Here is a 16,169-nt window from a genome sequence, read left to right on the forward strand (position 1 = left end):
CAGCATGGCATGCACTCTATCTTTGTTGTATTCTGGTTGCACATTAAACTGTTGCAAAAGAATTGGTCTTGTGTATGATTACAGGCAGTGAAAAACAAGAAGGCAATTCTCACACCAAAGAGTTAATGCTAGCTAGAAGACAATAGTCCATTGAGATGGAAAAGGACATGGATTTTGTCAGAAATTTGATGGAAAACCAAATTGGGGAGAGAAAGAGATGGAAGGGGAAAGAAGTGAATGATGGAGTTTTCCCACTCTCCAGTATTTCAGCACAATTCATACCTGCAGTGGCACTCCCTGAGCGATGCTTTCCAGTCATACCAGCTGGCTTTTAAATTCTTCTCGTGTTCCAGGGATTTCACTATTCCCATATGAATGCACTGCATTAGTGCTCTCATAATGTTACAGCTTGCTGTTGGAACTGGATTCCAATTGCTTTCTTCTCTTTGTCTCTCACTTTCCTTCTCTCTCCCTTTACACTATGTTCATATCACCACCCTGAATAAAGAAGGAGGAAACAGTGCACCCAGTGTTTTGAGATGGGTAGAATGTGATAGCCCAGCCCTGGGTAGGGCTGGTAGCCCTTAATGACTTGTCTCAAACAAGGTGTGACATACCTGGGGTTGAATAGACAAGGTGATGGCCTTAATAGCTCTGCTGGCTTAACAGTTAGAGGAATCCCCTCTTTAAAATCATGTGTAAGAGCACCATGACATTGCTCAGCAGGGGCTTGGTTCACACCTCTGTGATTTGAAGAGACTGCACACCCCCCTGCCAGAAGAGTGTAAAAGGATCACAACTCCAGGGGTCCATGTGTTGCATTTACCACACAAGACCCTGCAGGACCATAGCCCTGCCACCAAGAACTCGGACTGTTCTGTGACATCGTTGCTGGACCCAAGCAGTAGTGATATTTTCTCTGTCTCTTTTTCTCTCTCCTTTTTCTTCCCGATTTCCCTCTGCTCTGCTCTGTTACTGAGTGTTTTCATTGGCTCCAATGAACCCAACTCATCAGTCATTTGGGCTTCCTCCAAGGGAATTTTGGAATCTCAGCTCAAACCCCCCCTCACTACCCAGGGCTGGCTCAGGATATCTGGTCATGACAGTGTCCTGGGTAGGAGGATGTCCTTCATACAGGGCATAAACCACAAAGATGATTTTGCCAGGGATTTGTTGATAGAAGCTGTGGAGAGGAGAGATGACAGGAAAGTCTAAAGCAATAGTGAAAATTCCATAATGGACGTAAAAGCCTTTAAGGAAACTGCCTGCCAATGAATCACAGAGATAAATCACTGAGAACTGTACTAAAAACTTATCCCAGGAACTTAATTTATTTCTTGACAAGGAAGTAAATTCTTTTATCAAAACAGCTGCATTTAATAGTAGTTATCATTGCTTGGATCTCTTTATGGTATGGGATACTGTAAAATACCCTGAGTCCTTCATCAAGACTGAGCATGGTACAGGCAACTGCTAACAGGCAGCTCCTGCTTTCTCTGAAGTAGTCCCAGTGCTGATGCTATACTGGTGTTGACTGGTGTGAAAAGCTGTTTACAGCAGTTAACTCTGAGCATCTTTAGTATTATCTTTAATGCTGCCTTTAAGTTGAACTTTTAATTATTTATTTCTCAGTGGAAACTGGATCTGTGCACTCAGCAGATGCTCAGCTTCTGTCAGGAACTGAACTCTAATTAATTCATATTCCCTTTTGTGTGTGTGTGTATTCTCTGAATGTTTTTCCAATGTGGCTGAAGCTGTTGAATTTAAAAACACTTTGTGAGATCTGAAAATGTGCTTTTTAAAAGTCAGTTACTGTGTGAACATAAAATTAGATTTTTCAAGAAAAATAAATCTGTGATCATTTGCCAGATTTATGTTCCTTCAGCAATCCAGACAGAAAGTCAGACATTTGTGGATTGGGTATAGCACAGCCCACATCTAGCAAGGAGTCAGATATGCAGTAAACACACATAAACAAACTGTTGACAGGAAACTTGTTAATCTTTGATTTGAAGCTCAGATTAGAAAAGTGGCTCAATTGCTTCCAAACATAAGGCAAATTTATTGGTGAAAACTAACACAGGAAACATCCTGGAATATCTCACTGTACTCTTGGGGCCAAATTCTATCATCCAGCATAGCTGGGTCCCAACTGTTACTCCTTTGGAGATCAGCTTTGTGTAAATGACTGTAAAGTGTTTTTATTGAGGGCCCAAATGCCCCCACTTAATTTGAAGTCTAAACAGAACAAAAAGGCTATCCAAGCGCCCAAAGCACTCTGCAGTGCAATTCTAGTGTGGTTTTGAGGTCTTCTGTTCCTGTCTTCTTAACAGAGACCATTCAAAAGAGTGAGGTTCTGTTTGGGCTTGATCAGCGTGTCCTGGCTAGGTGAAGCACAGACTCCATAAAATATTTAGCTGTGGAAGAAGTAACACTTGGCACAAATGAAGGCAGATAAAATGCAGAGTCAGAAGGGGGTTGTTCTATACTTGTGAATAAAAGCACAAGTGTAGTGGGAATGAACTGAAGTTGTGATAGCAGGCCCTCTTCATCTAGGTGTTCAGGAAGCAAAAGAACCCAAACAAATCCAAAGGCTGCTGTTTCCTGACAGACTTGGTTTGCTATCGTTAGCTGGGGGAAAAACAACCAAAGGACATACTGTGGGCAAAAAAGGCTGGCAGAGAGGGTGACAAATCGGCTCACTGTGGGCTAACAACGTTGTTCCTGTCTTATTAAAGGTAATACGCTTCTGTGAGAAATGAGCACCTGTCAGAGAAGATTCTTGGCAGGGAATAGAGGGGAGCCCCCAGCCTGCCCCCCTGCTGCACAGCAAGGGGAAATACTGAATGCTGCCTGCATGCTGAATTCAGTCAACATGTGCCTCATCTTATTATTGACATCTCCACCATTTGTAATTTGACAAAGCACGTTAATACACTGCTTCATGTCAGATGATGCAAATGGAATAATAAAGGGTGGTTTCAGTTAACTGACTTGCTGGTATGAGAGAGGAGAGTGGCTGTTATTATTTTCCAGTGCTGTGCTGTGATTTTTCTATGTCCTTGTAAAACAGGTCTCCTATGTAATCCCCCAGTAGTAATGAATTTGTCTTCTTTCCTTGCTTTAAAATTGGTTTGAAGTAACAAAAAAGTGTGTATTCTGGACCATATGTGGTTTTAAAATAAGTCAGGCAAGAGCTTTTAAAGCCACTGTTTTGGCAGTCATATTTTGAAGAGATGCTGCTGTTAGCTGTGGAGCTGTTCTTTTTTATAAGACTTAGCAGTCAAAAATGAAGTTAAATTTCTGTAGCTGGCACTAATGAGGCCTCTAGAAATGAGTCTGACAGGTAGCTGCCTAAAGCTGGTGGTGTTTAGGATGGTGGGTGGGGTGGAAAGAATGCCATTAGGAAAATGGGAACAAAGAAGGAGCAAAATTGTCACCTGACTTCATTCTGTGTATTCCAGTCTTTGCTAAATGCATTCAGTACTAGTCCTGTACTAGCAGAGGACTTTGCAAACAGTGAGTGGCTAAGTTCCTTTGACTCACAAATCCGAAGTCAAAAGAACCTGTGAGCAACCTTTGCAGTGGGTATTAAATAAATAAAGTAAATATTAAATTAGAGAGGGGATCATTACAACATCTGAGCTTCATGTAGACCTTCAAACTGACCTGTTAGCTTATAAAGCTTGCTTACAGCACATGTTCTGTACTGAAATAATGAAAGCAGCAGAGGTTTAGTATTCCATAGGAAGTACACCTGTTTACTTACAGAGAAAGCAATTTCCTCTGATGACTTAGAGAAGAGCCTCTGAAAGTATTTCAGTAAGTTTAGTTTATTCACAACAGGCTAAGGGCCTAACCTGTTTCTGATACAAAATTAAAAGCCTGAAGGAAGGATTTGATCAGTCATTTGGAAAGATGTTCTTCAAGTTCATAATTCAATACAGTATGAGCAGGACTGGGGACAGGGAAGGCACTTACCATGATGACATTGACTGTCCTAAGGATTAAAATCAGAAGAGAGGGTTTAAAGCAGTGCAGACATTAATGGACTGTTGAAGAGCAGCTGTGATCCAGAGCACATTCCAGTTTGTTGGTGTGGTCTGATCAGTACCAGGTACTTCAGCAGTGCAGGCAGTGTCTTCACCTTAATCCAGTGTCGCTTGCTGACCTATAGGATGGCAGAGAGGATCCAGCTGCTGTCAGCAACGTTTGTATTAAATGTTGAAAAAGAAATGTAGGTGTTAAAGGGTAAAAAAAAGCCCAAATGGTGTTTAAACTGGCCCCAGTTTCCCTGAAATCATGGAATCACAGGATGTTAGGGGTTGGAAGGAACCTCGAAAGATCATCTAATCCAAATCCCCTGCCAGAGCAGGATCACCTAGAGCAGATCACAGAGGAAATCAGCAGGAGTGTACTGTTAAACTAAAGGCTTTAGGCATAAAGATACAAACAAGACAAAAAAAAAAAAATCTCTGCCCTTATCCCCCCTGCTCTCAGTTTGTCCACTTGGTGCCTGGGAGAAGGGGCATGCTGTGTCTGCAAAGCATGGTGCTGGCACGTGAGGAAGACAGTGCTATGGAGCTTGCAGTGCTGGAGGCAGGACAGTGTGATGTCTAATCCCTTGACAAAGTCTCAGCCTCACTACAGTGACTTGTGGCTCATGCCTTGTTTTCCTGGAGCTCTTAAGGGTGTGATACAAAGCTTGCTGTGGACTTGGCAGTGTGGCAAAACAGCTGTCACCTGCAAGGATCTGTCACTCCTAAAAAGACTGGAAGTAGACTTTGCAATTGTTTTTGTAATTGCCCTGTTGTTGCACTGAACAGATGTGCATATTAGAACTGCTGAAAAGTCTCTTAAATAAGGTCAATAAATGCACAACTAAAAAGATAGGTTTAAAACCACTGGGACCATCCTTAAAAACATGACAAATTAGTTTTGAGCCCAGTTCTTCACTGGTGTAGAGAGGCAGCATTCTGCTGAATTCAATGAAGCTGGCCCAGCTTTCACTTGTACAAAAGCAGAACTTTGTCCTCTAATGTGGCTTTGATCAGTACCTTTTGGTGTCAGGTCTGTGCATGTGTTTGCAGTGAGTGATGCAGTGGAGCTGTACTGAGTTCATCAGGAGGTGGTTAGTGAAGCACTCCTAGAAGCAAGTAAAGTTGATTATTAGAACAGTGTTCAGCCTCAACTCTGTGTGGACACACAGTCTGGGGGTGGTGGTGATGGGAATGATGGAGATCATTCAGCTGTTTGGAGAGAGAGAAAACATGTGAAAAGATTTTTATATAGTAAGTTTTGGTCTATGTTTGCAGCACTGCACATTTTATAGCCTCCTTCTTCCTCTAAACATATCCTTGAGAGATATTCATCTTCTCCATGAGAAAATTGCCACACAGTCTGCTATAAGACTATACATCTTTAAAGTGTTATAGTGTCTTGGGGTATGAGATTGTCTTTTTCTTTGGAACACCCTTTGCTATCCAAATTAGACAAAGCTGCTTGACAAAGAGAAGTCTGGGGGTTCAGTTTCATGAACTTCCTCCCTGACACTTTGCATGAAGCTGTTAATTTCTTTGGTCATAAACCAAAGACTGAAGTGCAGAATGGCTTCTGGGCAGATCTTGTGTATGATGAAATTTTAGTTTAGGTATTTATTCTCTGCTCAGTATTGAAGGCCTGAGCCTGATTCCTCAGATGTGGAAAATGTTCAGAATTCCACTTAAGAGCAGTGAAAGAGAGCTTTCAGGTGACAGAGAACACATTTGCTGTCCACTTGCACATTGACAGTTCTGTTGTTTTGCCAACACATTCTTTATTCTAGTTCCCGTTCCCCAAAACCTATAGCATGAAAATACATCACCTGTTGTATTTGATGCCTACCATGCTCTGTAAATAGTGGTGGGAGGCAGAGTAGATGTGACCTTTTCAGGTTGCTAAATAACTCTGTATGTTGCAGTACCCTGGAAACTTTAAAATGTTCCTTTATATGAAGATCACAGCTCATTCCCATCTTTAAGGAGAGTGGGAGATTTTCTGTCTTACTGTGATAGCTTTGGTCCTCAGCCTGCAAGCTGGGTCACAGCTGATACACAAGGAAACAGCCTGTGAAAATAAGCAGTCATCAGTGGTTCTCCTGGCAGATCTTGGCCTGTTATGAAACCACTGGACCAAAGCTCCTTTAAGTCATGTCATACTATATTTATGTGTTCTTGAGCCTCCTTTAGTTTGCGTGGGATACAGCACTGCCTTTCCTGGGAGCTTCCAACTTGTTTCTGAGCCCAGTGTCAGTCTGTAATCTCTCCTTCACATGGAAGTCACTGTTAGGATGAATGCCTCTTAGCCTGACTTCACAGATGCTCCTTCTCCTAGTACCCATTTTCCAGTCTCATTGAGTTTACAGTTCACCTCTCAAAGACCAGATGATGCTCAAGTCATGCAGGGTTTAAGGCATTATCCTTAACTCCTCAATCTGAGCAAACAAGTGACACCCTTTTGGCACCCTTTGCTCTCAGTGCATCAGCTGCAGTCTTGTCTTCTCATGAGACTTTTTTCTCCATGTGGCAGCCAAAGGGAGCAGCAGACAGCCAAAATCCATGTTGTGTCATGGTGAAAATTCTATATTCAGAGAGTCCCCACATGCTCACAGGCTGCATGGGCAGATCCACAGCTGGAAATCTGACAACAATGCTCACTCAAGGTGCCCTTGGATCTTTCAGAGGTCTGGAAGCTACTATGGATTCAGCACCATGAACAGAGGGCTCTGGAAGACAGAAGGGTAAGACAAAGGTGTACTGAGCCCTCTTGCTGGGATCTGCTGTTAACCTGTCTTAGGCACCAAACACTGCATTTACTTCTGCTGACCAGGAGCAATTTGAGGACAGAAATTGGTGCTGTCCTGAGTTCAGAATTAATTTCCTTTCCCTGCCCACTCCTCCTCCTCACTTTAAATCTTGCATAAATGCTGTGTGCTGTCAGTGTCCCAGAGCAAGCCAAGTGTCTATAGGGAACTTTGTATCAGCAAGAGTAGTAGTCCTATGTCTATGGAGACATCTGAATTTCTGGTTACCTTCCAGTGCATTTCTGCAAATAGCTGATACTCAGCTTCAGAGCACATAAAAAATTCAAAGAATCACTAAATGCTAAGTAAAAAAAAAAAAAAATACAATGGAGTTGTCTATATTCAGTGAAATTATTGAAGCAATAAAGAATAATGCTTTTGCAGATGAGGCTCCAGACCAAGAAGTGCAGAGCAGATCAATAATGTTATACTTCTTGCCAAAATCAAAATACTTGTGGAAATAGCTGTGGAGTGAAGGGAGAAAGATTCATTTCAATCAGTCATTCTTGTTGTATAATGCAATAGCACAGACCAAACTAACTCCCTTGCTGGGGACTTTAAGGACTTGAAGAGCATTTAATCAAAAATATTGAGGCATTGTTTATCCTGAAGGCTCCTTACAAAGGGAGTATGTGGTGGGTACAGGAGAGGCAGGCTGAACCAGCTGGGGTGTATGTGGTGGGTACAGGAGAGGCAGGCTGAGCCAGCAGGGTGTGTGTGGTGGGTACAGGAGAGGCAGGCTGACCCAGCAGGGTGTATGTGGTGGGTACAGGAGAGGCAGGCTGAGCCAGCAGGGTGTGTGTGGTGGGTACAGGAGAGGCAGGCTGAACCAGCAGGGTGTATGTGGTGGGTACAGGAGAGGCAGGCTGAGCCAGCAGGGTGTGTGTGGTGGGTACAGGAGAGGCAGGCTGAGCCAGCAGGGTGTATGTGGTGGGTACAGGAGAGGCAGGCTGAGCCAGCAGGGTGTATGTGGTGGGTACAGGAGAGGCAGGCTGAGCCAGCAGGGTGTGTGTGGTGGGTACAGGAGAGGCAGGCTGAGCCAGCAGGGTGTGTGTGGTGGGTACAGGAGAGGCAGGCTGAGCCAGCAGGGTGTGTGTGGTGGGTACAGGAGAGGCAGGCTGAGCCAGCAGGGTGTGTGTGGTGGGTACAGGAGAGGCAGGCTGACCCAGCAGGGTGTGTGTGGTGGGTACAGGAGAGGCAGGCTGAGCCAGCAGGGTGTGTGTGGTGGGTACAGGAGAGGCAGGCTGACCCAGCAGGGTGTTTCAGGTTCTGGATGCTTTCCTTGCATGACCTCATGCAAAAAGCCAGTTCCTAAAGCTACAAGTCTGACTTTTTAGTCAGAGCATCTTGACTGCCTATTCAGCCTGTGACTGCTAGTGAAGCAGTGGGAGAAGTTCCCAGTCAGGGTGCACTGGCTGGGAGGAACTCACTTTTGTTTGTAAGGTGGTACTGCACTGGCGTCCGGCTGTGACCCATTGCCCACTGTGCCAGCTGTTAGAGGTGCTCAGTGTTAGGTGGGCCTGTTCTTGGGTAATTTGCAGTTTCAGCAGTTAGCATATGCTTAGAGTAGATGAAAGATGCAATGAAATTAAATGACCTGCTTAGAAAACTTGTAGTAGAACTGAGAGTTGAAAACAAATCTCATGAATTCTAGCCCCATACCTTTATAGCCAAGCTGTCCTTTATGGACAAGCACCAAGTTAATGCAGGCATGCAAACTTTGGATTAGAATTGCTCCCTCAACCTTGCTGTGATTGAGAGCAGCTCAGGTTAATGTGTCTGGAACTGGAAGACTTACAAAATGGTAATTCATAATACAATAGAGGGAGAGAATGGCCATCAAGTATGCCCTGGATATGGTTCAGAAGAGACCTTGCAGCTGCACAGAAGCTCTGCAGATGCACAGCATCAGGCAATGCTCTGAAGTTAGTGCTGGTCTGTTTAAGTGATACCAATTTTGAATACATCTGTGGAACCTCAGTTCACCAGGTGTGATGTAAAACTATCTCTTGTAGTTTTCCTGCTTGTTAAAAAAAATCTTTATATTTTTCTTTAAAAAAGAGGAACATGATCTTTGGCATTTGCTCTGCAGAATAATGCAACAGAAATTATTGTTGCTGTAGTACATGCACTCTCTGAAGCAACGTGTATTGATCAAGAGGATGTGGCAATTTCTGTCTTGTTTGATGTATTTTATTGATGAAATTATTCCAGTTTCAGCAGCTTTTCAGGCTTTCAAATACAAGTTAATTTTTCTGTGGAACATAATGAACTTTTTAAAATGTAGAATCATGGAATTGTCAGGTTTGGAAGGGCCCTCAAGGATCATCTAGTTCCAAGCCCCATCCCATGGGCAGGAACACCTCACACTAGATCAGGTTGCTCAGAGCCACATCCAGCCTGGCCTTAGAAACTCCCAGGGATGAGGCTTCTACCACCTCCCCGGGCAACCTGTCCCAGTGTCTCACCACCCTCATGGTGAAGAACTTCTTCCTGACATCCAATCTGAATCTACCCACTTCTAGTTTTGCCTCTTCCCCCCAGTCCTATCCCTATGCCCCTGACATCCTGAAAAGTCCCTCCCCAGCTTTCCTGTGGTCCCCCTTAAGATACTGGAAGGCCACAATAAGGTCTCCTCAGAGTCTTCTCTTCTCCAAACTAAATAGCCCCAAACTCTCTCAGTCTGTCTCCACAGAAGAGGTGCTCCAGCCCTCTGATCATCCTCATGGCCCTTCTTTGGACACATTCCAGCATGTCCAGATCTTTCTTGTAATGTGAATTTGGAGTTTCCATGACTAGTATTTTCAAGATGAAAGCCCAGTTTTGTGTGGGACACCAAGCTACTCGTGCTCTCTAACTTCACATAGAGGTTCATGTGATAGGTCATTTTTCATCCCAGATATCCCTGACTTAACACAGGAAATTGAACTGATGTCTTCATTCATCCTATGATAAGTCAGCTCACTCTGTGTTTACTTTTTTCTTTAGAAGAAAGAAAAGTTCAAACTGATTCATTGCCACTGAATGCTTGATAAAACACTTCTGCAGGGTGCAACTGAAGCAGAAAAGTTTTGATCACAGTCAGGCTGTCTTGGAGTTCTCTTGAAGGTCATCTAAAGACTTGAAGCACTTTGAGTTTTGGAACGAAAGCTGTCGTCTTTATTCATTTTGAGTAATAGTGGAAGGAACTAGAATTATAAATTGAAATTCACTTCTTCCTCCTTCAGCTACTGAATTAAAAAAAAAAAGAAAAAGTTGTATAAAATGAGATCCATCTTCTGATTACTCAGAACAGAATTTTCAGCCTCTCATAAGGCAGGTCAAACAATGCCCAGTAAGTTTCCCTTCCTTTCCTTAGGCCATTAGAGAATTAAATTGATTGCATCATTTGCAGCATCATTTCACAACAGTCAATAGTCCATCTTCCAAATTGTATCAGTGCCTCTTACCATAATACCCATCTGGAAAAAGGAGCAGCTGCCCCTTCCTGATACACGAGGCATTTAAAATTCTCTTACAGAAAATTATTCAAACAAAACAGTAAAATGACAGCAATTTACCAGCTCTTTTCTCCTGCAAATAGATTCTTCTGTGAGAATAAAATTATTTGCTCTTCTTTTTTCTTCCCCCATCAAGTAGCCTAAATTCACCATTATGTAGAGAAGTTTAGCTCACAAGAGAGCACACGTAGTAACTGTGATGTAATAGTCACATAGGCACTGAATAAAGCAAGGACAAGAAGTCAGCTTGAAGGCTGGGAGAAATCAATTCTGACAGTGTGCTGCTCCATTGCACAGTTGTGCCTTCTTATGTGGAGGCTTATTTAATGGTGGAAGGGGAAAAAACTTCCAGCCTGCCTTCCAGTGTGCCTTGGGAACAAAGCAGGAAGGGCAGTAGGAACTGGAATAGTGACAGTGGCTCAAAATGTGGGGGAATCAGGGTAGATGTGACACATGTGCCCTTGCAATGCTTTCGTTACAATCCTCTGCAGTCAGCAGGGCTTAGTGATTTCATGTCCAGCACCATGGTAATGCCAGTACTGGGGTTCTGGTTTTGGCCCTCAGGTGGCAGGTACTTGTTCAGACATCACTGCAGCATGTTTGGTTTGAGGTCTAGATGTGCCCTAAGTGTAACAGTGCTGGAGATAAAGTAGTGCTAATGCTGCTGCTGGTCAACATTAATCTATAGTGTTTTGGTTTTCCTTGCTCTCAGTCAGTGTTGCCTCACCTGTACCCTCCCCAGAAGGCATACATTTGGACGGCACAGTAACATTCCCTCCTGTGGTTACAATGCCTAAGTCAGTCCTTGCTCCACAGAAGATGCTGGGTATGCATCTGGCTGCAGTAACCACATTATTTTGATTCAGACCACTGTTAACAGCCTGCTAACAGAAAATCCCCCTTGATGCTGAGATTTGAATGAGGAAAAGTGAAATCTTGATTTAGAAAAAGTCAATAATGTGTTAACGTGCCAGTTTAGGAGATACTCACCCCACTGTGAATACAAACATGCTCTTAATGAGATACTGCAAGGGACCGTTTTATAAGTGAAAACAGCTGCTTCTGCAAGTGCTATCATCTGCTAAATTGTGGGATTACCACTTCAGGTGATGCAGGAAGGGGAGAGGAGTCCTCTGCTTGTCTAAGAAAGTCATCCTTGCAGGTATGATTGGGAGTTATTTCTGATAAGGTTGCTTGCAACAGTTCAAACCATTCAATTTCAGTCTTCCTGGGAGTTAATACACAGATAGAAAACAGGTCTCTGTGGTGTAAGTGTGAGCTACAAAGCTAGTGACTGTATCTGTTTGCCTACAGCTACTCCATTTGTGCCCTCTCATTTTCCCAGAGGCACATCTGGGTTCATATAAAAGAAATGTCTCCATATCATCTGTCATTTCAGATATTCCTCCACCCTAGAGCTGTGGATGATGTTGTGTCCTCTCAGGAATCAGAGCCTTTCCTGCATATTTGACTGAAGCAGACGGTGGCCATTCACCAGCAAGTGGAATATATCCAAGGCCAGCTATGGAAAATGAGATATATAAGGTGCCTGGAAGTGTACTGCATGCACTTGTGTCTGCAGAGTGTGTTCCAAAGACCTGCAGGCTCTACCACAAGCTTTGCACAGTTGAGAACAGCTGAGGAGGCAAAGAAACCCCTAGGACGTGAGAGATGCATTTGCTGTGCTTGTTTGAGGGATGGCTTGGAGTGAGCTAGAAAACCTGCAGCTGTATTCACTGTCAGCAGGAGAAGGGATCAGTTCAGTCCTTTAATGCTCCCCATCCCACAAGTGCAAAGTAGTATGTGGCCACAGATTTGGAGGGATTTGGTTTTCCCTGCCCTAGGTGAGCTGTGGGCCAGAAGCAGGCTATGTTTGGACTGGAATACTACAGGTGTATCTGTAGGCTTCTGTTTGCACCCAGCAGCCCTCATGCCTCACTGGGCACTACTGATGATGGGTTGATACCATGAGCCTCCTGCTCCTAGCCCCTTGTTTTATATTTTAACAGTGTGCTGCTCAGGTATGGTTGCAGAGGGAGTCAGAAACAGATCGGAAGGTGGAAATGACTGAAGCTGTGACATGATATTGTGCAAAAACTGCTGTGACCTCAGCAGAGGTCGTCGTGGCTCAGCAGGTGAATTTCCCCACTCCTCCAGCAAACCAGTGGAGTCATCTGTCATGCTCAGCTTCTTGAAGAAGCAGGGAGAGGAGTTGTATCATATACAACTGTCAGCGGTATCATGCCCCTCGGAAGGGGAAAGATTTGCATCTTCTTCCTGTTTTTATCAGCCTTTGACATTAGAACTGCTATTATTTTCTCCAAAATGTGTTTTGTGTTGAGCAGCAGAGACAGCTGCTATCAGCAGACCTGTGTGTTCAAATACCATTTCTTACATTTGTTCCTTGACTCCAAATGACACTTCCCCTACCAGCACTCCCATGCTCACTTTCAGAAATGATAACTGCTGTAGACTGCATGCCCCAGGAGGTGCTCTCTGTAAATTGGCAGCTTTGCTCTCTGTAAATCTTCTGCCAGCTTGCAGAGTTAGTGTGGCTCATCCTTTAGGCTAAGAGCACACACACAGCCATGCAATTGCAGCGAGCTTTTCATCTTATCTCAGCAAGGCACTGCAGCCTTCTCGCTGTTTCATTGGACATTTAAATGAAAATTGGTGCTTCCTTTTCTAGAACAGCCACATCAGCTGCTCCGTCACTATGGTTGGTCTTTTGGTAACTTCAGTGGGGCTCCGGTTTTAGCTCTTTAGGAACAACAGCTGACATAAATGTTGTGGGTAACAGATACAATCACTATTCTGTCTGCTAGAGAATACGCTGCACCCGGACTGTGCTGTGCCAGAATCATGTGTGTAGCTTGTTCACACATCCCACGTGTGAACCTGTTCATCTGAAAAACCTATACTGACCACAGGGGACAAGGCTAATGCTGCTAGAGGACCATCAAGAGATGCAATTTAATTGGTCACAGACCTGTTGTATTCCTTGCTTTTCACGTGATTCATCCACAGTTATTGTCATGTATTGCTCTTGCTTCTTGGAGGCAGTTTTGGCAAGGAAATACTGACTGTCAGCTTCCTGCCAGGTATGTGGCCAGTGTAGCCAGTGCTTGGGAATGTGATGTTAAACGCAGAATCACAGAATCAACCAGGTTGGAAGAGACCTCTAAGATCATCAAGTCCAACCAATCACCCAACCATAACTAATCAACCAGACCTCATCCTTTTCCTCAGTCTTTTCCTGAACACCTCCAAGGACATTGACCCCACCACCTCCCTGGGCAGCCCATCCCAATGGGCAATCACTCTTTCTGTGAAGAACTTCTTTCTAAGATCAAACCTAAACTTCCCCTGCACAGCTTGAGACTGTGTCCTCTTGTTCTGTTGCTGGTTGCCTGTGAGAAGAGACCAACCCCCACCTGGCTACAACCTTCAGGTAGTTGTAGACAGCAATAAGGTCTCTCCTGAGCCTTTTGTCTCAGAAAAGGACAAGAATGAGATTTGTACAATTCTTCTGTTACACAGTGGTTTTATGGATCCACTGCAAAATTCAGTAGCATGAATTTGTACTCAAGACATTGACCTGAACACCAATTTGAATTTCTTTATTATTTGCTCAGCTGCTCTTTGCCCTTCACCCTTTGCCATTGTGTAACAACTTCCTGGGGCCGAATGCTGTTTTAACTCTCATCCCTGACCCCAAAGTCACAAGGGCTGTTCAGAGTAGAAGCAGAGCTGAGTGTTTTGAGTGTGATGAAAAATTTGCTTACTTTCCCAAACCTAGAAAGCTCTCTGTCCCCCTGTTGCCATGGTAACATCTCCCATCCACATTCCTTCAGCACTGCTCACTATTACTTTGCTCTGCTGCTGTCTTGAAGCAGTGATTGTCTTTTCCTATCTCTGTGCTGAAGCAGTGAGGGAAATTACATAAAAACTGAAGGAATAGCCATAAGCACACAAGGGCAGGTTCATTCTCAGTATAAAACCACCCAAATGATTAGCCCTGAGGACAGACTAGCAGGAGAGTGAAGAACAAATTGTTGGCTGGGAAGTGCAGCTCTGGTTCTTATCAAGTAATTCACTGCATAACTTTTATGGTAATGGTCAGATCATTCCATGGCCCTGGAATTTGGGAATGTTCAGGCAAGTGATTGTCTGGAATTTCTCTGCCTGGGTTACAGTTGACCACTTGACCAAGCTAAAAGGCATCTGGTGAAGGGTGTGTCACAGAGAGCAGGCTGGCTCAAAACTGTAGAAACTGTTGTGAAGGAGGTTAATATGAAACATCTGCACTACCAGTTCCTAGAGGTTCCCTTCCTCAAAGTGATGCCCAATAAATTTGTTGAAATAGGCTTGGCCCACAAGACTGAAGCTTCATTTATGCATGTGATCTTCATAAAGCCTATAGATCTTTCCACTAGAAAATGCTTGATGGCAAGCAGCCTGACAAACTCTCCTTGTAGATACTGCTTGTGCCAACCAAATTAACATAGGTGTGCTAGCTCCCCGAGTGAAACAAGTTTCACAAGGGATGTGATCTTCCTCATATGGGTCTGTATCTCTGCTTTCAGTACAGCTGGCTAGAGGTGAAATGGTTTTGGTAGCTCTGATGCAAGACAAATAAGGAAGTGTGGACCATGCCTTATTTTGTTTGCAAAGGTTGTCTCATGTAATTGCAAAGTCCTGTACAGTTGCCTATCTTTAATTAGAAATACTGATAATTATCTATTGCAAAGTGGATAATTGTAGTACTTCTAACTAAAACTCACTCGTTGACATCTTCTAGAATGCGAATGAGGGTTGTTCTCCCGTGCCTGAAATGTGCATTTTACCTCTCATGGCTTGAGACAAGGTGAGGGCTGCCTCATCCTGCCCCAGGTGAGGGCTGGATGTCCTAATCTCAGCTCTGACAACATGGTCACCGATGTACTTGACAAAAAAAAGCCAGCACAGCCTGGTTTGACATCATCACTGTGCATAATGCACATTTTTATGGAGACTTCATGATCAGAAAAATTCCAGAGAACAGTTTTTATATCATATTGACAGTTTTTAACTTTAGGTTTAGCTGCAAAGCTCTCCACCATCTGACATCTGGGATTCAATAAAACTGATTCCCCAGAGCGGAGGCTTTGTAAATCTTGTCTTTTAGAGAAACTCTCTTTAATTCTTGGAGTTCCCCTAGCAATGTTTGCTGAAAGTTGCTCGTAAATAACAAAGCTAATGTTGCCAGCCTGCAGAGTGCTGATGCATACCCTCCAAGTGAAGAGCTCATCTGAGCTTTGTAGAGAGGTGTTGCCTCTGCTCAGAAGGTGACTGAATGCATGGCATCTCCCTTTCACTTGCAGTCCTTATTCATTGTAGTTTGTATTTTACTGTCTCAGCTCACTTCTCACATGAATATGTTTTTAGGGGATTTTGAAATTACTGCTTATAAATAAAAAAAAACATCCCCATTCCTTTTAGCTGTGAGATGTAGATCCTGCAAAATGCAGGACTGCAGCGATGCTATTTCATGCTTTTAATTGCAGGGAATTCCCTGCAAATGTACAGCTGTGGTGGCCAGAAAGTGAAGTGGATGAGAAACTATCATAGTGCTAGCTGAGGAAAATACAAGCAGTGAACATATAAGAGTCTTCCTGTAAACTTGTACAGGTTTTATTTTCCATCAGTTCAAGCAAGTGTTAATTCAAATGCTTGTTCAGTTAGGCTGATGGTAGAATGGCTGTGTGCCAGCCTCCTTGACAAATGTGTAAGTGCATTTGAATGTGACATTAAAATGACAGTGCTGGTGGCACTGGGAAGTCCCCAAC

The sequence above is a fragment of the Indicator indicator genome, chromosome 22 (assembly GCF_027791375.1).
Source record: "Indicator indicator isolate 239-I01 chromosome 22, UM_Iind_1.1, whole genome shotgun sequence".
NCBI lineage: Eukaryota > Metazoa > Chordata > Aves > Piciformes > Indicatoridae > Indicator > Indicator indicator.